Below are 21,046 nucleotides of genomic sequence, written 5' to 3' on the forward strand. Positions count from 1 at the left end.
AGCCCATGGATCAAGGAGTAATTTTGGCTTTCATATGTTATTATTTAAGACAAACATTGAATAAGGCTAGCGTTGACATAGTAATTCTTCTAATGGATCTGAGTAAATCTTTGAAAATCTTCTGGGAAGAAATTTTCCATTCATCTGTTAATGGACACTTAGATTGATTCCATACCTGGCTGCTGTGAACAGTGCTGCAGTGAACACAGGAGTGCAGATAACTCTTCAACATACTGATTTTCTTTCTTTCTTTTGGATATATAAACAGTAGTCAGAGTGCTCAAACATATGATAGTTCTATTTGTAGTTTTTTGAGGAACCTCCATACTTTTTTCCTAATGGATGTAATAACTTAACATTTCCACCAACAGTGTATAAGAATCCCAGAAGAAGACTGTATGCTCACCAAAAGCTTTTTTTTGTCTTTTTGATAATAGCCATTCTAACTGCAGTGAGATGATATTGTGTTTGTGATTTGCATTTCCTTGGTTAGTGATGTAAAGCATTTTTCGTATACCTATTGGCCATTTGTATGTTTTCTTTGAGAGCTGTATAGTCAGCTCATTGGTGCATTTTTAAAAGCATCTGGGTTTTTTTTGTTGTTGTTATTGTTACTGAGTTGTATTTCTTGTTTGAATTTTAATCTTTTCTTGGATAAATACGTTGCCAATATTTCCTCCTATTCTGCAGGTTGTCTTTTCACTCTGTTGACTGTTTCCTTTGCTGTGCAGAAACTTCTTAGTTTGATATAGTCTCATTTATCTATATTTGTTTTTGTTGTCTGTGCTTATGGTGTCGAATAAGACTGGTGTCCTGTTTTCTTCAAGTAGATTTATAGTTTTAGGTCTTACATTTAAGACTGTATTCAATTTTGGTTGAGTTTTGTATATTGTGAAAGATTGAAGTCTAGTTTTTTCTTCTGCCTATAAATATCCAGTTTTCCCAGCACCATTTTTTAAAAAGACTATCCCTTTCTTAATATATTAATATGTTCTTGTCACCTTTCTCAAAATTAAGTTGGTTGTAGATACATGGATTTATTTCTGGGTTCTGTATTCTGTTTTATTGGCCTATGTTTCTGTTTCCATGCCAGTACCTTGCTGTTTTGGTTGCTATAGTTTTGTGGTATATTTTGAAGACAGTAGTGTGATGCCTCCAGCTTTGTTCTTTACCTCAGAATTGCTTTGGCTATTTGAGGCCTTTTTTACTTCCACACAAATTTATGGATTTTTTTTTATTTTCATGACAAGTGACATTGATATTTTGATAGAGATTGCATTAAATCTGTTTATTGCTTTTGGTAGTATAATCATTAGAAAAAAAATTTGTAATATGTGAACATTGGCTGTCTTTTCATTTTTTGTGTGTCTGCTTCAGTTTCTTTAATTGGTGTTTTACAGTTTTCATTATAGAGAATTTTCATCTCCTTAATTGTCTGTTACTAAGTTATTTTTTAGCTGTTTTAAATGGGATGGTTTCTTGATTTCTTTTTCTCCTAGTTCATTATTTGTGTATAGAAATGCTACTGATTTTTGTACATTGATTTTTATATCTTGGAACTTTGTTGATTTTGCTTATCAATTCTAAGATATTTTTGTGGGAAGTCTTTAGGCTTTTCCATATATAAGATTATACCATTTGCAGTCAGGGACAACTTGACTTCCTATTTCTCTGGTTAGGACTTTCAGTATTATGTTGAATAAGAGTGGTGAAAGTGAGCATCCTCGTCTGGTTCTAGTTCCTAGAGGAAAAGCTTTCAACATTTTCTTATTCAGCGTAATGTTAGCTGTGGGTTTGTCATACATGTCCTTAATTGCATTGAAGTACATTCTTTCTATATATAACTTGTTGAATGTTTTTATTATGATGAGATGTTTAATTTTCTCAAATGTTTTTTGTGTCTATTGAGAGGATTATATGGCTTTTTTTCTTTGTTCTGTTGATGTGATATATCACATTTATTGTTTGTAAATGTTAAACCATCCCTGCTCCCTGAGAGAAGTCCCACTTGATTATGGTGTATAAACTTATTGATATGTTGTTGAATTTCATACTATTATTTTATTGAGTTTTTTTGATCTATGTTCATCAAGGATATTGAACTGTATTTTTTTCTTTCATGCGTGTATGTGCTTTCTTTTTCTTTCTTTCTTTTTTTTTTTCTAATTTGGTTTTGGTATCAGAGTAATGCTTGTGTCATAGAAAGAGACTGAAAAAATTTCCTTCACCTCAATTTTCAAAAATAGTTTGAAAAGAATGGGTGTTGGTTCTCTTTTAAAAGTTTGATAGGCCAGGTGCAGTGGCTTATGCCTGTAATCTCATCACTTTGGGAGGCTGAGGCGGGCAGATCATAAGGTCAGGAGTTCGAGACCTGCCTGGCCAATATGGTGAAACCCCATCTTTACTAAAAATGCAAAAATTAGACAGGCGTGGTGGTGGGTGCCTGTAATTCCAGCTACTTGGGAGGCTGAGGCAGGAAAATTGCTTGAACCCAGGAGGTGGAGGTTGCAGTGAGCCAAGATTGCACCCCTACACTACACTCCAGCCTTGGTGACATAGCAAGTCTCTATCTTGAAAAAAAAAAAAAAAAAAAGTTTGATAGAATTCAGCAATGAAACCATTCAGTCCTGGGCTTTCCTTTGCTAGGAGTCTTTTTTTCAACTTTAAGTTCCAGGGTACATGTGCAGGATGTACAGGGTTATTACATAGGTAAATGTTTGCCATTGTGGTTTGCTGTACAGATCAACTCCCATCACCTAGGTATTAAACCCAGCATCCATTAGCTGTTCTTTCTGATGCTATACTCACCACCTCCCCAACAGGTCCCAGTGTGTCTTGTTCCCCACTATGTATTCATGTTTTCTCGTTGGTCATCTCTCACTTATAAGTGAGAACAAAGTGGTGTATAGTTTTCTGTTTCTTCATAAGTTTGCTGAGGATAATGGCTTCCAGCTCCATCTATGCCCCTGCAAAGGACATGATCTAGTTCCTTTTTATGGCTGCATAGTATTCTATGGTGTATATGTACCACATTTTCTTCATCCAGTCTATTTTTGATGGGCATTTGGATTGATTTCATGTCTTTGCTATTATGAATAGTGCTGCAATGAATATATGTGTGCATGTATCTTTATAATAGAATTATTTATTTTCCCTTGGGTATATGCTCAGTAATGGGATGGCTGGGTCAAATGGTATTTCTACTTCTAGATCTTTGAGGAATTACCACACTGTCTTCCAAAATGGTTTAATTAATTTACATACTCCCACCAATAGTGTAAAAGCATTCCTTTTTCTCCTCAACCTTGCCAGCATCTGTTGTTTTTAATAATTGCCATTCTGACTGCCGTAAGATGGTATCCTTTGTGGTTTTGATTTGCATTTCCTTAATGAACAGTGATGTTGAGCTTTTTTCATGTTTTTGGTTGCATGAATGTCTTTTGAGAAGTGTCTGTTCATGTCCTTTGCCCACTTTTTAATGAGGTGTTTTTTTTTTTTTTTTTTTTTAATTTTGAGAGCAGGTACTGTTTATTAAACTGACGAGACTCGAAAAATAATCATGGTAGACACCTTAGTTCATTCTTCTAATAAGCCTGTTGATCTGGTCCTCCTTGTTGCCAGCATCTCCACCTTCTACAAAATGGGTGGTCTTTTTCTTCATTCCACCTCGTGGAGAAGATAATTTGAAAGGCCACAGGAAGTTATTTGCCTCTTTGAAGCGTTTTCCAACAGTATAGATCTCATGAATCAGATCCTCCATGCAGATGATGCCATATTTACCAAGAGATCGAGCAATCAAAGTGTTATCTGTCAAAGCAATTCGCTGCTTATTGATTTTGCCATAACCACACTTGTAGATTAGCTCATTTACTGACTTCAGATTGGGGTACCCCCATGCAATATATGGCTCTACAATCCTCAGCATGTTAACTGAAGCCTTGTTGAGCTTCACAAAGGTTCCATTGAAGATTTGACGAAGGCGCAGAAGCTGCAATACCTTTCGGACCTTTGGGCTCACACCATTGATACCTCTGATGCTGATGACAAATGCCAATTTGGGTTCAGCAGGTACATAGAAGTTGCCAGCTTTTCTTGCCATCCTCGCCATTCGAGTTTCAGTTCTGTACATCTGCCTATATTCCTTGTGATAGTGCTTCGCTTTCTCATAGATAAGCTTCCTCCTTGCCTTTCGAAGCATCTTTTGGGCAAACTTCTTTCTCAGGCGCTTGATCTTCAGCTCTGCGAAATTCCTTCGCTTTTTCTTAAGGGTTTCTGGCACAGCAGGAACCTTCTTCTCCTCTTCCGCACCATCCATGGTTCCAGCCGGAAAAAGAGGAGGTTGTTTGTTTTATTCTTGTAAATTTGTTTAAGTTACTTGTAGACTCTTGATATTAGACCTTTGTCAGATGAGTAGATTGTAAAATTTTTTTCCCATTCTGTAGGTTGTCTGTTCACTCTGAGAGGTTTTTTGCTATGCTGAAGCTCTTTAGTTTAATTAGATTCCCTTTGTCAGTTTTTATTTTTGTTGCAATTGCTTTTGGTGTTTTCATCATGAAATCTTTGCCTGTGCTTATGTCCTAAGTGGTATTTGCCTAGATTTTCTTCAGAGTTTTTATAGTTTTGGGTTTTACAAGCAATGGGGAAAAGATTCCCTATTTAATAAATGGTGCTGGGAGAACTGGGTAGCCATATGCAGAAAGTTGAAATTAATAAATGGTGCTGGGAAAACTGGCTAGTCATATGCAGAAAATTGAAATTAGACCCCTGTGTTAGTCTGTTCTCAGCTGCTAATAAAGACATACTCAAGACTGGGTAATTTATAAAGAAAAAGAGATTTAATGGACTCTCAGTTTCATATGGCTGGGGAGGTCTCACAATCAAGGTGGAAGATGTAGGAGGAGCAAAGGCATGTCTTACATGGTGGCAGACAAGAGAATGTGTGTAGAGGAACTCCCCTTTATTAAATCACCAGATCTCATGAGACTTATTCACTATCACGAGAACAGCATGGGGACCTGCTCCCATGATTCAGTTACTTCCCACTGGACCCCTCCCATGACACTTGGGAATTATGGGAGCTACTCTTCAAGATGAGATTTGGGTGGGGACCTGGCCAAACCATATCAACCCCTTTCTTACACTTTATACAAAAATTAACTCAAGATGGACTACAGAGTGAAATGGGAGACTTTTTATTACAGGTTCAATCTCAATATTCTTATTGATCTGTCCAGGTTTTGTATTTCTTCCTGGTTCAATCTTGTTAGGTTGTATATGTCCAGGGATTTTTTTCTTTTCCTATAGATTTTCCATTTTGTTGTATGGTTATTCATAGTCATCTCTAATGATCCTTTGTATTTCTGTGGTATCAATTATATTTTTTTGTTTCTAATTTATTTGTGTGAGTGTTCTTTCTTTTTTTCTTAGTCTAAGTAAAGATTGTCAATGTTGTTTATGTTTTCAAAAAGTCAACTTTTTTCATTTTCTTGATTTTTTTTTTAGTTTTATTTTATTTATGCTCTTATTTTTAATATTTATTTTTCTCCACTAATTTGGGCTTTCGCTTGTTTTTGCTTTCTCTGATTCCTTGAGATACATCATTCGGCTGTTTACTTGAAATCTTTTTACTTTTTTCATGTAGGTACTGATTGCTATAAACTTCAACTTATTACTGTATAATAATATAGTTATATATATAATAATATAGTTGTGCTATATCCCATAGGTTTAGTTGTTTTAAGAACGTTTTAAATTTCCTAATTAATTTCTTCATGGACTCATTGGTTGTTCAGGAGCATATTGGTTAATTTCCATATATTTGTACCTTTCAAAAGTTTCTAATTATTGATTTCAGTTTTAGTTCGTTGATACAAGAAAAGATACTTGATAATTTCAATTTTAAAAAGGATTTGTTGAGACTTGTTTTATGACCTAACATGTGGTTTATTCTGGAGAATGTTCCATGTGTTCATGAGAAGAATGCGAATTCTGCAGCTGTTGGATGAAATGCTTTGTAAATGTCTATTAGGTCTAATGTTAAGTTTAAATCCAATGTTTCTTTGTGGATTTTGTTTCTAGATTATCTATCCAATGCTGTGAGTGGCATGTTGAAGTACCAATCTATAAATGGAGTGTGTCTCTTCCTTTATATCTAATAATGTTTGCTTTATATATCCATGTGTTCTGGTGCTTCATGCATATATATTCACAATTGATATATTGTATTTATTTATTTCTGAATTTATTTCTTAAGTATTATATAATGACCTTTTAGTCTTTTTTTTTTTTAGTCTTTTACTTAAAGCTTGTTTTATCCAATGTAAGTATAGTAGCTACTCTTGATTGCTTTTTGTTTTCATTTGAGTGAAATATTTTTTACTATCGTTTCACTTTCAATCTGTACGCATCTTTACCAGTGAAGTGAGTTTCTCATAGGTAGCATATAGTTGGGTCATTTAAAAAAATCCATTCAGCTAGACTGTATCTTTTAAGTGGGGGATTTAATCCATTTATAAATTATTATTTTTTGGTGAGCAATTACTCTCATCATCTGTTAATTGTATTCTGGTGGTTTTGTATATTCTTTGGTTCTTTCTTCCTCTCTTATTGTTTTATCATTGTGATATGGTGGTTTTTTATGGTGATCAGATTTTATTCTTTTGTCCTTTTCTTTTGTGTATTTGTTCTACCAGAGCTTTGTGTATTTCTCCATGTTTTCATGATAGTAATTATCATATTTTTATTTCTAGATACAGGGCTACCTTGAACGCCTCTTGTAAAGCCAGTCTAGTGGTGATGAATTTCTTCATTTATTGCTTGTCTGAGAAAGATTTTATTTTTTCTTCATTTTTGAAGGATGGCTTTTCTAAGTATTGTAATTTAGTTGGCTTCTTTTTTTCTTTCAGCACTTTAAGTGTATCATCATATTTTATCCTGGCTTATAAGGTGTTTGCAAAGAAATCTGTCAGTCAAGTAAGAATTTCCTTATACATGAATTGATGCTTTTCTTCTCTTGCAGTTTTTAGAATTCTCCCTTTGTGCTGATTTTTGACAATTTGACTATTTTGTGCCTTTACGAATCTCTTTTTGGGTTGAATCTATTTTGGAATTTTTGAGTTTCCTGGTTATGGATGTCCAAATTTCTCTTCAAATTTGGGAATTTTTTAAGATGAGATTTGGGAGGGGCCAGGGGAAGAATGATATGGTTTAGCTCTGTCCCCAACCAAATCTCATCTTAAATTCCCACATGTTGTGGGATGGACCCAGTGGGAGGTAATCAAATAATGAGTGTGGGTCTTTCCCGTGCTGTTCTTATGATAGTGAATAAGTCTTATGAGATCTGATGGCTTTATAAGGCAGAGTTTCCCTGCACAAGCTCTCTCTTTGCTTGCTGCTATCCATGTAAGATTGTGAGGCCTCCCCAGACACTTAGAACAGTAAGTCCATTAAACCTCTTTCTTTTGTATATTGCCCAGTCTTGGGTATGTCTTTATCAGCAGTGTGAAAATGGACTAATACATTTGGCAATATGAAAAGATATCAGATCCGTTTTGCTTAGAAGTCATCAATCATACCTAAAACATTTTCAAATCCTATATGTCTGTTAAAGACATGTATCCAGAATATATAAATAACTTTTAAAATTCAATAATATAGGTAACTCAAATAATAAATGGGCAAAGGACATTTCTCTAAAGAAAATATAAAAATGGCTAGAAGCACACGAAAAATGTTCAACATTGTTAGCTCTCAGGGAAATATAAATAAAACTTTGGGATACCACTTCATACCCAATAGGACAGCTGTAGTCAAAAAGACAGATAATAGCAAGTGTTGGAAAGGACGTGGGTAAAGTGAAGTTATTATACACTGCCAGTGAGAGTGTAAAATGGTGCATCTACTTTGTGCAGTAGTCTGGCATTCTCTGAAAATGTTAAATATAGATTGGCCATGTGACCAGACAGTTCACTCTTAGGATAAAATCAAGATACGTAATAATATATGCTCACACAAATAGTTTTACATAAATGCTCATAGCAGTGCTATTCATAATAAAAAGTGGAAACTTAATACTCCATTAATCAGCTGATGAATGAATAAATAAAACATGGTATATCCATACCACTGGGAATATTTTCAGGAAAATATTTTTTTATATTTTGCTGCAAAAAGCAAAACTACAAAGACAATAATAAGATCAGTGGTTATCAGGATTTGGGGAGAGGAAGGGGTAAAAGTAACACAAGATTTTTTGGGAAGTAAAATTCTTCTTTATGATACTTATGGTGGATACATGTCATTGTACATTTGTCAAAACCCACAGGATGTACAACACTAAGTGTGAATCTTAATGTAAACTTTTTAAAAATCCGATAAACTCCAGATAAAGTTAGGGCAACTCCATCATCATTCTTGCTGTTTATAGCTCTAAAAATAATCATATCAACTCTGGGGTTAATATTATACGTGGAGGTCAAGATAATCAAATTAGTAACCAACAGCATGTGCCTTGGCAAAGAATTACAAATATCAAGGTACATCATGTCCTTATGAGGGTGCTAACTCAGGATGAGAACGAACATATTTTTAGTACAGGAGAATCTAAGTTACAACTGTCCTCCGACACTGAGATTAGAATGATCAATGTACTTTTATCTTTATCAAACATTTCTTTTTTTCACAATCAGAAAGCATAAAGGTTGTCTAGGGACATAACTCTTTGACAGACAAAATGCAAAATTTACACATGATAAACAATTATTCACTCAATTCAACTTATTGAGTTCCTATTATATATTGCTCTAAGAATGTAAACAGTGAGTATAAAAAAACAAGGCTCTTGTCCTATGGCGTTTACTTTCTAGTACGGGGAGACAGATGATAAATAACAAATAAATAAAACAAGAAAAATGTCAGGTAGAGTATTAGTATTCTACCACTGCTATAATTTACACAAACAAATGACTTAAAACAACACAAATTTATTACTTTACAGTTCCGGAGACTAGAAGTCCGAAATTGGTTTCACTGGACTGAAATCAAGGTATTAGCTGGGCTGTGCCTCCTCTGGATTTAGGAGAGAATCCATTTCCTTGCCTTTTCTACCTTCTAGACACCTACTGTATTCTTTGGCTGGTGGCCTCTTTCTTCCAACTTATGCTGTCATTGTCATATGTTTTCTCCGTGCCACTGATTATCCTGCTTTTCTGTTATAAGAATCTTAATGATTATATTGAGTCAATCTGGAAAATCCAAGATTATTTCTTCATTTCCAGATCCTTAACCCAGTCACATACGAAGTCTCTTTTGGCATGTAAGGTAACATATTCACAGGTCTAGGAATGAAGATGTGAACATCTTTGGAGAACCAGGATTCTGCCTAGCACAAGTGGTTATAAATGAAGTGCAGAAAATGAACACTGTTGATGTCATAAAGAACAGCTGACTTGCTATTTTAGGTGGTCATGAAAAGTCTCTTTGAACAGGAATATTTAACCTGAGATCCACAGGATATAAAGGAGCCAAACCTGGGATAGTCAGGTAGTATAGCACTCCAGGCAGAAGAAAGGGAAACAAATTTTGCTTTGTCAGGAAAATAAAGAGGCCAACGTGGCTGGATGTGAGATGGCCTAAGAGCTAAGTGGTACAAGTAGGAATGGGAGAGATAGGTTGGAGTCAGATTATGTAGGATTTACTGAACTAGGGTAAGCAAGCAGATAAATATCTTTGCATCAAGTATCTTCTTTAAACACATTTTAAAAAAAAGGTAGTTGCTGAAAAATAAACTACAAAATTAGGGTTAAAATTATATGTTAAGTAACCTGATGCAGCACAGCTACTGGAAATTGAAGTTGGTGTTGGTATAGATTGAGACAGGTAAGCTTACTTTGTCTTGACAAAGAAATGGCATGGCTCCCCAAATTTATTTACTGGGAGAGTCTGTAGGATCTAGACTAAATTATCTGAAAATATTTTCTGGTTGGTCAGTTAGGAAAGAAGAAATTGACTTTAGAAATAAACACCTGGTAATCTATGTCCTCAATAGGAAGCAGCTTTGAAGAAAAGTTCCTTTTTGAGGTGAAATGGGGAGTATGGTAATTTCTACTGAAGGAAAGGACTTCCAGTCAAATGGGTCCTACAAAGGGAAAGATGCTTAAGTGAATATTGCATTAAAATAGGGATATGTTGGGGCACACCCAAGATGGCCGAATAGGAACAGCTCCAGCCTCCAGGTTCCAGCGTGAGTGACACAGAAGACGGGTGATTTCTGCAATTTCAACTGAGGTACCGGGTTCATCTCACTGGGGCGTGTTGGACAGTTGGCACTGGTCTGCGGGTGAAGCCCGACTAACGAGAGCTGAAGGAGGGCAAGGCATCGCCTCCCCTGGGAAGTGCAAGGGGGAAGGGAATTCCTTTTCCTAGCCAAAGGAAATTGAGACACACACCTGGAAACTCGGGTAACTCCCACCCTAATACTGCGCTTTACCAAGGGTCTCAGCAAACAGAACACCAGGAGATTATATCCCACACCTGGCCCAGAGGGTCCCATGTGCACGGAGCCTCCTTCATTGCTAGCACAGCAGTCTGAGATCTAACTGCATGGCGGCAACGATGCTGGGGGAGGGACGCCCGCCATTGCTGAGGCTTAAGTAGGTAAACAAAGCTGCTGGGAAGCTCGAATTGGGTGAAGCCCACCACAGCTCAGGAGACTGGCCTGCCTCTGTAGACTCCTCCTCTGGGGGCAGGGCATAACTAAACAAAAAGCAGCAGAAACCTCGCAGATGTAAATGCCCCTGTCTGACAGCTTTGAAGAGAGCAGTGGATCTCCCAGCATGGCGGTGGGGATCTGAGAATGGACAGACTGCCTGCTCAAGTGGGTCCCTGACCCCTGAGTAGCCTAACTGGGAGACATCCCCCACTAGGTGCAGACCTACACCTCACACCTCACATGGTGGGGTACACCCTGAGACGAAACTTCCAGTATAAGAATCAGACAGCAACACTTGCTGTTCAGCAATATTCTATCTTCTGCAGCCTCTGCTGCTGATACCCAGGCAAACAGGGTCTGGAGTGGACCTCAAGCAAACTCCAGCAGACCTACAGCTGAGGGTCCTGACTGTTAGAAGGAAAATTAACAAACAGAAAGGACACCCACACCAAAACCCCATCAGTACGTCACCACCATCAAAGACCAAAGGCAGATAAAACCACAAAGATGGGGAAAAAGCAGTGCAGAAAAGCTGGAAATTCAAAAAATCAGAGCGCATCTCCCCCTCCAAAGGAATGCAGCTCATCGCCAGCAACGGAACAAAGCTGGACGGAGAATGACTTTGATGAGTTGAGAGAAGAAGGCTTCAGTTGATCAAACTTCTCAGAGCTAAAGGAGGCACTACGTAACCAGTGCAAAGAAACTAAAAACCTTGAAAAAAGGATGGATGAATGGATAACTAGAATAATCAATGCAGAGAGGACCTTAAAAGAACTGATAGAGATGAAAATCATAACATGAGAATTACGTGACAAATGCACAAGTTTAGTAACTGACTCGATCAACTGTAAGAAAGAGTATCAGCAATTGAAGATCAAATGAATGAAATGAAGAGAGAAGTGTAGAGAAAAAAGAGTAAAAGGAAATGAAACTAAGAAACTCAATCAAAACCGCTCAACTACATGGAAACTGAATAACCTGCTCCTGAATGACTACTGGGTACATAACGAAATGAAGGCAGAAATAAAGATGTTCTTTGAAACCAATGAGAACAAAGATACAACATACCAGAATCTCTGGGACACATTTAAAGCAGTGTGTAGAGGGAAATTTATAGCACTAAATGCCCACAAGAGAAAGCTGGAAAGATCTAAAATTGACACTCTAACATCACAATTAAAAGAACTAGAGAAGCAAGAGCAAACACATTTGAAAGCTAGCAGAAGGCAAGAAATAACTAAGATCAGAGCAGAACTGAAGGAGATAGAGACACAAAAAACTCTCCAAAAAATCAATGAATCCAGGAGTTGGTTTTTTGAAAAGATCAACAAAATTGATAGACCGCTAGCAAGACTAGTAAAGAAGAAAAGAGAGAAGAATCAAATAGATGCAATAAAAAATGATAAAGGGGATATCACCACTGACCCCACAGAAATGCAAACTACCATCAGAGAATACTATGAACACCTCTATGCAAATAAACTAGAAATTCTAGAAGAAATGGATAATTTCCTGGACACTTACAATCTCCCAAGACTAAACCAGGAAGAAGCTGAATCCCTGAGTAGACCAATAGCAGGCTCTGAAATTGAGGCAATAATTAATAGCCTACGAACCAAAAAACGTCCAGGACCAGATGAATTCACAGCTGAATTCTACCAGAGGTACAAGGAGGAGTTGGTACCATTCCTTCTGAAACTATTCCAATCAATAGAAAAAGAGGGAATCCTCCCTAACTCATTTTATGAGGCCAACATCATCCTGATACCAAAGCCTGGCAGAGACACAACAAAAAAGGAGAATTTTAGACCAATATCCCTGATGAACGTTGATGTAAAAATCCTCAATAAAATACTGGCAAACCGAATCCAGCAGCACATCAGAAAGCTTACCCACCATGATCAAGTGGGCTTCATCCCTGGGATGCAAGGCTGGTTCAACATATGCAAATCAATAAATGTAATCCAGCATATAAACAGAACCAAAGACAAAAACCACATGATTATCTCAATAGATGCAGAAAAGGACTTTGACAAAATTCAACAGCCCTTCATGCTAAAAATTCTCAATAAATTCGGTATTGATGGAATGTATCTCAATATCATAAGAGCTATTTATGACAAACCCACAGCCAATATCATACTGAATGGGCAAAAACTGGAAGCATTCCCTTTGAAAACTGGCACAAGACAGGGATGCCCTCTCTCATCACTCCTATTCAACATGGTGTTGGAAGTTCTGGCTAGGGCAATCAGGCAAGAGAAAGAAATCAAGGGTATTTAGTTAGGAAAAGAAGAAGTCCAATTGTCCCTGTTTGCAGATGACATGATTGTATATTTAGAAAACCCCATTGTCTCAGCCCAAAATCTCCTTAAGCTGATAAGCAACTTCAGCAAAGTCTCAGGATACAAAATCAATGTGCAGAAATCACAAGCATTCTTATACACCAGTAACACACAAACAGAGAGCCAAATCATGAATGATATTCCATTCACAATTGCTTCAAAGAGAATAAAAGACCTAGAAATCTAACTTACAAGGGATGTAAAGGACCTCTTCAAAGAGAACTACAAACTACTGCTCAGTGAAATAAAAGAGGACACAAACAAATGGAAGAACATACCATGCTCATGCATAGGAAGAATCAATATCGTGAAAATGGCCATACTGCCCAAGGTAATTTATAGATTCAATGCCATCCCCATCAAGCTACCAATGAGTTTCTTCACAGAATTGGAAAAAACTGCTTTAAAGTTCATATGGAACCAAAAAAGAGCCCGCATTGCCAAGACAATCCTAACTCAAAAGAACAAAGCTGGAGGCATCATGCTACCTGACTTCGAACTATACTACAAGGCTACAGTAACCAAAACAGCATGGTACTGGTACCAAAACAGAGATATAGACCAATGGAACAGAACAGAGTCCTCAGAAATAATACCACACATCTGCAGCCATCTGATCTTTGACAAACCTGACAAAAACGACATTGGGAAACGATTCCCTATTTATTAAATGATGCTGAGAAAATTGGCTAGCCATAAGTAGAAAGCTGAAACTGGATCCTTTCCTTACTCCTTATACGGAAATTAATTCAAGATGGATTAGAGACTTAAATGTTAGACCTAATACCATAAAACCCCTAGAAGAAAACCTAGGTAATACCATTCAGGACATAGGCATGGGCAAGGACTTCATGTCTAAAACACCAAAAGCAATGGCAACAAAAGCCAAAATTGACAAATGGGATCTAATTAAACTAAAGAGCTTCTGCACAGCAAAAGAAACTACCATCAGAGTGAACAGGCAACCTACAGAATGTGAGAAAATTTTTGCAATCTACTCATCTGACAAAGGGCTAATATCCAGAACCTACAAAGAACTCAAACAAATTTACAAGAAAAAAACAAACAACCCCATCCAAAAGTGGGCAAAGGATATGAACAGACATTTCTCAAAAGAAGACATTCATACAGCCAACAGACACATGAAAAAATGCTCATCATCACTGGCCATCAGAGAAATGCAAATCAAAACCACAATGAGATACCGTCTCACACCAGTTAGAATGGCAATCATTAAAACGTCAGGAAACAACAGGTGCTGGAGAGGATGTGGAGAAATAGGAACACTTTTACACTGTTGGTGGGATTGTAAACTAGTTCACCATTATGGAAAACAGTATGGCGATTCCTCAAGGATCTAGAACTAAATGTACCATATGACCCAGCCATCCCATTACTGAGTATATACCCAAAGGATTATAAATCATGCTGCTATAAAGACACATGCACACGTATGTTCACTGTGGCACTATTCACAATAGCAAAGACTTGGAATCAACCCAGATGTCCATCAGTGACAGACTGGATTAAGAAAATGTGGCACATATACCTCGTGGAATACTATGCAGCCATAAAAAAGGATGAATTCGTGTCCTTTGTAGGGACATGGATGCAGCTGGAAACCATCATTCTCAGCAAACTATCGCAAGAACAGAAAACCAAACACTGCATGTTCTTACTGATAAGTGGGAATTGAACAATGAGATCACTTGGACATAGGAAGGGGATCATCACACGCCGGGTCCTATTGTGGGGAGTGGGGAGGGAGGGATAGCATTAGGAGATATGCCTAATGTAAATGACAAGTTAATGGGTGCAGCACACCAACATGGCACAAGTATACATATGTAACAAACCTGCACGTTGTGCACATGTACCCTAGAACTTAAAGTATAATGAACAACAACAAAAAAAGGAAATTAAAAAAAAAAAAGTGGAGTGAAGGACAGCAATGTATATGTGAACTGAAAATACAACAGACAGGCAGATGGAATTAGGAATACTTCATTATTATAAGGTATTGCACAATCTGTGAAGTGGTAGTTTTATTGCGTTATTTAAAAGCAGTCTTGGACTGCTTGTAAATGTAGATTGCAAACTCTAGGGTAACCACAAAAAAAGTGAAAATAAAAGTATAATTGATATGTTAAGAAAAGAGAAAGGTAATCTCATAAAGTGTTCAATTAAAACCACAAGGCCGGGCACAGTAGCTCATGCCTGTAATCCCAGCGCTTTGGGAGGCTGGGGCGTGTGGATCACCTGAGGTCAGGAGTTAAAGACCAGCCTGGCCAGCATGGTGAAGCCCCATCTCTACTAAAAATACAAAAGATTAGCCAGGCAAAGTGGCGGGCATCTGTGATCCCAGCTACTCAGGAGGCTGATGCAGGAAAATCGCTTGAACCCGGAGGTGGAGGTTGCAGTGAACCGAGATCGCGCCATTGCACCCCAGCCTGGAAAACAAGAATGAAACTCATCTCAAAAAAAAAAAACAAAAAAACAAAACAAAACAAAACAAAAACAAAACAAAAAACAAACAAAAACGTATCTATATGTCCCAGAGAGGTGCCAACAAATCAGACTAATAGGTACTTTCTTTCACAACCACTAGGATTGTTTTTACATATTAAGTTACTCCATCATCCATGTTATACATGATGAGATATTAGGATCTCACATTCTAGTTACTCGGTGTCCTATTATAGAATGCTCTTTCACTTAGACTAGTTTTCCAAAATAAATTTATTTACTTATTTTAAAGATAGGGTCTCACTCTGTCACTCAGAGTGGGGTACAGTGGCATGAACATGGTTTGCTGTGGCTCCAGACTCCTGGATTCAGGCAATCCTTCTGCCTTAGACTTCTGAGTAGCTAGGATTACAGGTACACACCATCACACCCTGCTAACTTTTTAAAATTTTTTGTAGAGATGGGGGTCTTGCTCTGTTGCTGAGGCTAATCTCAATCTCCTGGCCTCAGGAGATCCTCTTGCCTAGGCTTCCAAAAGCGCTGGGATTAGAGGTATGAGTCACCTCTCCCAGTTACCCAATAAATCATTTCTTTCATATTTTATTCAAAATTGAACTTCTTCAATAAAAGAAAAATAAGTAATGTTCTTGGGTCCTCTGGGATCTGGATTAATTTCATTAACTCTGAGGAATATACAACAGATTTTGTCCTCTACCACCTATGAGGATATTGTTGGTTCCTTTTTAGCCAAACGTTTCAAATTATTTTTATTTGTCCAATAATCCCTGTGACCCTGAATATGCCTCCAAATATATGTTTAAACAACAACAACAACAACAAAAATAGGGACACGTCACCACAGTTGAAGGCCAGGTTCGGTTTCTAAAGTCTCCAGCCTTTCTAAAATGTCAGCTTGCTTTTTTTTTTTTTTTTTTTTGGAAAATAGGAAAATAATTTAGGAACTTATCATCGGATTCTTTCAGTCAGAAGGCTTCTGTGTGGGGATTATATATGATCAATAATTGAGAAGGTAGTAATTCTTTGTTTAATAAACATTTGATAAGTATCTATTTGAAAGATCATTAGAAAGATAAGTGGAAGCTACTTTCCAGTACCAAGGAATTGGGAAGACATGTTCTCTTAACTTTCTGTTACTCTTGTTTTGTATAAAATTGATCCTCCTAAAATCCATGTCATACTGTCAATCCATGTCATACTTATATTGTCCTCTACTCTTCCACACTGTCATATATTGATGATTTACAGATTTCATTAAAACTTTTGGTATATAGCTTGCAGTCTTCCTTTTAAACTCATGCCATTTTTCTGCCTGTTATTACTGTTTATGTAGATGACAGCATTCTTCATGTCTATCTTAAAGACCTTTATTTTCCTCTAATTGAGCCACTATTACCCTTGGCTATATTATGAAATGTGTTGCTACAAGAAACTATTTCATTATTAAATCGTAAACTCTAATGTGCCACTCTGATTACCGCTTTTATCTGTCATTTTATTTACTTATTCCCTCCACATCCATTCTCCAACTTTATTAAGACTTTTTTTCCCGCTAATTTTCCCAATTAAATAGCATCTTTTCTAACACTTTCTTTTCTGTTTTTTTTTTTTTTAATTTATTTATTATTATTATACTTTAAGTTGTAGGGTACATGTGCATAACGTGCAGGTTTGTTACATATGTATACTTGTGCCATGTTGCTGTGCTGCACCCATCAACTCGTCATTTACATCAGGTATAACTCCCAATGCAATCCCTCCCCCCTCCCCCCTCCCCATGATAGGCCCCGGTGTGTGATGTTCCCCTTCCTGAGTCCGAGTGATCTCATTGTTCAGTTCCCACCTATGAGTGAGAACATGCGGTGTTTGGTTTTCTGTTCTTGTGATAGTTTGCTAAGAATGATGGTTTCCAGCTGCATCCATGTCCCTACAAAGGACACAAACTCATCCTTTTTTATGGCTGCATAGTATTCCATGGTGTATATGTGCCACATTTTCTTAATCCAATCTGTCACTGATGGACATTTGGGTTGATTCCAAGTCTTTGCTATTGTGAATAGTGCTGCAATAAACAGACGTGTGCATGTGTCTTTATAGCAGCATGATTTATAATCCTTTGGGTATATCCCCAGTAATGGGATGGCTGGGTCATATGGTACATCTAGTTCTAGATCCTTGAGGAATCGCCATACTGTTTTCCATAATGGTTGAACTAGTTTGCAAATCAAAACCACAATGATATACCATCTCACACCAGTTAGAATGGCGATCATTAAAAAGTCAGGAAACAACAGGTGCTGGAGAGGATGTGGAGAAATAGGAACACTCTTTTAAAAATTTTCTTTTACTGGCAGAAAGAAAATTGTGCTCACCACTATAAAGTACTTTGCTCTTGTTCCAATGTAGGACCATCCAACTGTGCCTTGTTTTTTTTTTTTTGGTAAAGTTGGATACATAATTTTTCTTGACATAAAATCATTACATGCTCATTTTAGAAAATGCAGATGAACATAAGAAAATAACTATAATTATATATGCCACCTAGAGATAACTTTTACTACTGTTTTTGTATGTATTCTATTAGTTCTGTTTCTGTATACATTGTACATAGACTTCACTTTTTTCAGTTAATACAAAGAGTACACATAAGCCATCTCCATAATTATTTAATATGTTGAATACATATTTCATTTTATATTTGTACAATAACTTATTTAACATGTTTCTCATTATTAGACATTTAATTTTTCCCAAGTTTTTTTACTTGTAAATAATGTCTTGATTAATCTCTTTTGTTATTATATCTTCTTGTAGGCTAATGATTATTCCTTAGGATACATCTCAAGAAATATACAAAAATGTCTATGTCTATCTTTCCACACCCTTGCTAAATCAGAGTGTTATTGTTCTATTTCTTTACTTGGTAAGTGAAAAACAAATAACTTTTTAAAATTTGTGATATAGTTTGGATATTTGTTCCTGCCCAAATCTCATGTTGAATTGTAATCCCCAATGTTGGAGGTGGGACCTGATGGGAGATGTTTGGGTCATGGGGGTGGATCCTGCATTCCTTGGTGCTGTCCCTTCAATAGTAAGAACTTGAGAGATCTGATTGTTTAAGTGTGTGGCACCTCCCCCCAACTCTCTCTTGTTCCTGCTTTCAACATGTAATGTGCCTACTGCCACTTCACCACCTGCCATGAGTAAAAGCTCCCTGCTGCTTCCCCAGAAGCTAAGCAGATGCCAGTCAGCACCATGCCTCTTTTCTTTATAAATTACCCAGGCTCAGATATTTCTTTACAACAATGCAAGAATGGCGTAATACAATTTGCATTTCCTTGCTATTTAGTTAGGCTGAGTTTTAAAAATATATTTATTAATTATTTAGAGTTTTTCCTTATAGGTGTATTATGTTTTAGACAATTTCTACAGGGATCTAAGAATTCCTTAGAGTACATTGAGAACAAAAAGTCCTCAAATGCCCCTCTACTCTTTCCCCAAAGTTGTTTCCTCTCTTACAAGGCAAACAAGAGACATTTTAATTTTGATACAGTTTTTTTCATTCCTTTATGCCTTTGTCTGTGTTTGTCCTTCTTCCTCGGATATCCTTCCCCACCTGGGAGAAAACATGTCCTCAGACTCCAAGGTCAGCTCAAATGTCTGTTCTCCCACAGTATTCTGTGGCATCTGTTAGCTCACTTATCATGGAATGCCTGACTTTAGGATTAGTGACCCATGTCTGTGTCTGGAATAGATTCTAAGCTGTTTTGTGTACTGACTGTATCTTATAATTTCTCTCTGTGTCACTCCCCACCCTTGATTTATCCGCATCATGTCTTGAACATATCAGGTGTGTGGTACCTAGTAAATTTATATTTACAAACAAGTGATGAAGGGAAATACGCATCATGTCTTGAACATATCAGGTGTGTGGTACTTAGTAAATTTATATTTACAAACAAGTGATGAAGGGAAATACGCATCATGTCTTGAACATATCAGGTGTGTGGTACCTAGTAAATTTATATTTACAAACAAGTGATGAAGGGAAATATAGGTAAAACACAATTTGGCTTTATAACTCTCTTAAGTAAAATGAGCCAGTGCTCAACATAGAAAAGAATGATTTGCCTCGAATAGATTTAAATTTTAATTTAGTATATACGACTGCTTACATATGATCCATTCAAATAAAATAAAAAAGACATATATATGCCAGCATAATTTAAATAATTACACTTTTCATTGTCTGTATCTTTGCTATACATTGAACAAATGGAGCAGGCAGAGAGTTGTTTTGCACATGGGTCTGACAGATTTCCTCCCCCGTGGGTCCTGTTCTGATGGAGTTGTGATGGTCACTGCTTTGGGAAGAGTTTGAACTGTTTTCATAGTAGTGGGTGCTAGGAAAGGTCAGTTGTTGATATCTATAAAGATTATTATTGAATCCTGACTGAGCGCAGTGGTTCACGCCTGTAATCCCAGCACTTTGGGAGGCCGAGGTGGGTAGATCACGAGGTCAGGAGATTCAAGATCATCCTGGCCAACATGGTGAAACCCCATCACTACTAAAAAAAAAAAAAAAAAAAAATTACAAAAATTAGCCAGGCATGGCGGCGCTTGCCTATAGTCCCAGCTACTAGGGAGGCTGAGGCAGGATAATTGCTTGAACCTGGGAGGCAGAGGCTGCAGTGAGCCAAGGTGGCACCACTACACTCCAGCCTGGGTGACAGAGCAAGACTCCATCTCAAAAATAAATAAATAAATAAAATAATAACATTAAAATTTAAAAAAGATTATTATTGAATCCAACAAGTGAATGTTTTATAAATTAAGAAAGACCATATTTTTTCACTTCATCTTCCTCACTACTATCCTACACACATGCATACAGACATAGTCAAGCCAGCTGAAATCATTACTTCAAGGACAGGAGAATTTTCTTCCTATTTTATCCTAAATATCCTTAGGACAGCCAAGGAGGCTGTTAAGTATACTATTTTGATTTTATGAGATAAACACCTGTTGATTTAAAAGTACATAAACTTCTAGTCCATTGGATGATTAGAAGGAAGACCTTTCTTTTTTACCTCCTGAATGCTCTGACCCCAGTGCGTTTTTGCTTGTTTGTTTTAATCTGCTAATGTTGGATTGCATTTTAAAAGGACATACAATTGAACAAGTGAAGTAAAGCAGAGCAATGGCTGAGATTCTCTCATCCTTCAAGGATTTTTCCTGTCTAAGCACAATGTATGAGATTTGGGGATTGTTTCTCCAAACATACACTAAACCTGATTATATTGATGAAACCACTTCAAATGCATTTCCTCTGTTAAGAGTGTTTACATTTTCAAGTAAAGTAAAAGAAGTAGTTTTCTTTACCCCCTGCTTCACAATGAAGCTGGTGAGTTTTATCAAACAATTCGTTATTATGAAATTCTAACAAACTACTTGCTGTGGGTGGAAATGCAAACAATCTGATTTTTCCTGAGTTCTTAATCTAAACTAC

General features: G+C 36.9%; 1 long non-coding RNA gene and 1 pseudogene across 1 annotated transcript in view; both read right to left on the reverse strand.

Annotated features, from left to right (window-relative positions):
- Positions 1-9,256, reverse strand: part of LOC112423818 (uncharacterized) — a 39,514-nt gene extending 30,258 nt beyond the window's left edge. The window contains exon 1 of the long non-coding RNA XR_003014365.2: positions 9,121-9,256. This is a non-coding gene — a long non-coding RNA (uncharacterized lncRNA). The remainder of the gene's footprint in view (positions 1-9,120) is intronic.
- Positions 3,516-4,325, reverse strand: LOC105465559 (large ribosomal subunit protein uL30 pseudogene; annotated as a pseudogene).
- Positions 9,257-21,046: the final 11,790 nt, after the last annotated feature.

The sequence above is a fragment of the Macaca nemestrina genome, chromosome 5 (genome assembly GCF_043159975.1).
Source record: "Macaca nemestrina isolate mMacNem1 chromosome 5, mMacNem.hap1, whole genome shotgun sequence".
Classification (NCBI taxonomy): domain Eukaryota; kingdom Metazoa; phylum Chordata; class Mammalia; order Primates; family Cercopithecidae; genus Macaca; species Macaca nemestrina.